Here is a 1,770-nt window from a genome sequence, read left to right as displayed (position 1 = left end):
TTCAATTGCTCTTGTATATAAATCTCTTTCTTATACACATATGTGTGTCCATGGATTTGTTTCTCTAGTCTACCCAGACTAACACAGGTTGCTAACTGTATGCACAGAAGTTTGAAACCCCTCCTAAGGATAAAGATATGCCTTTCTACTTCCACGAAGATTCCGTCTCAGAAACCTACAGTCACCGTTCTACTCTGTCCTATAGGGTGGCGGTGACCTGGATTCAACTAGATGGCAGGGATTCCCTACAGCAAGTGGAGAGTTGGAGCTGAGCTGCGATGCTCCTCTCACAGGATTCATGAGGAGTGGAAACACACTCTAAGTTTGAAGTGATATGTCCTTCTCAGCTTTCCCTGCCCCTTGCTGGCATCCTCCATCCATGCGTCTACCTGAAAGCAAGCCGGGGCAGGCAATGTCATGCCTCTGGCATCAAGCACAGCAAAAACAAATTAAGGCTTTAAAAGGTTGTTGAACTTTCATAAAGGTTTTAAAGAGTTTGCCTGAAAGACACAATTTTTACAGTCTGTTGTTCACTTATGTCTATAGTGTAGGAAACTGAAGTTTAGGGAGAAAAATGCCATTCATTTGAGAAACAATTGAGTGTTTAGCACAAGGTACAGGTACATTAGCTAGGTAGGTACTATGGAAACAAGGATGAAACCCCCTTTTCTCCCACTCTGGGAGGAGTCTCATGTCCTTGGTAAGACTGACAATGTGATTAACTGGTCTTTCATGCCATCTTTTCTGTATGGCTCAAAGAGTTAAAAGTATGCTTGGAGATACGATCTATAATTTAACAAAAATGTGCCTATGTTTTTCTGCTATATGTTGGGGAATGCTGTGTTTAGATTTGATAGTGACTTTGAGGCAACACTGATCAATATTCACTTCAGTGGGGGATGAGGAAGCAACATGCTATTTTTATATCATATTAGTGCTTATAAAATCTTTAATGCTTTCATCTGTCTTACCTTGTTACTGGTAATGTATGTTCTATGTAAAGATACATGATTTTATTAGTTTTTTTCAAAGACTCTACTTTTGATTTCATTGATTTTCTTTAGTGTGTCGCTGCTATTTTTAATTGATTTATCCTTTTCGCAATTTCTTTCTCCCTGATTATTTTTGGTCAAATTTGTCTTTTTCCCCTGAATGTTTTAAGATGCAAAAATATTATTATTTTAAAAATCTATTGCTTGCAAATTTATTTACTCCTAACCCTAACCCTAATAATTAAATTTTCTTTCATTTTCATAAATATACTTTTTTCCTTTATTTTCTTTTATTGAATTCTTTGTTGTTGCTATTCTTTTAACAATTTTGTCTTAATCTATTTTTTGAGTTATTAGCCATAATTCCTTACTGTATTTATTTTCCAGTAGTTTTTATAAATTTCATACTTAACACATTTAACTTTTCAAAATATATCTAAAATAATATTATACCACTTCACATTCAGTATAAGAAGTTTCCAATAGTGCACATCGTTCTTTACTTTCTTTTAAAACTCAAATTCTGAACACTATGTTTGTGGAAGGCTATGGTTTACAGTGGGAGCCTTAAATCCATGTTGGAATCTTCTCATAGATTAAGCCTCCATTGAATTCTTCTTGACCCAAGCAGCAAGGTGAATGTGGTAGTTACATAATCTGGTGTCAATCTGAGAGGATTATGAGGGAAGGAGTGGAGTGAGGCCTGTCAATCAAGTTATAACCAATGAGGCCACTGTGTGGGCATGACCTTCTCCTGAGAATTCTGGGAACTCCTGGA

This window comes from Echinops telfairi, unplaced genomic scaffold (genome assembly GCF_000313985.2).
Source record: "Echinops telfairi isolate 266 unplaced genomic scaffold, ASM31398v2 ScPeMD7_1;HRSCAF=3_0, whole genome shotgun sequence".
Taxonomy (NCBI): Eukaryota; Metazoa; Chordata; class Mammalia; order Afrosoricida; family Tenrecidae; genus Echinops; species Echinops telfairi.
This window is presented reverse-complemented; position numbering follows the sequence as displayed.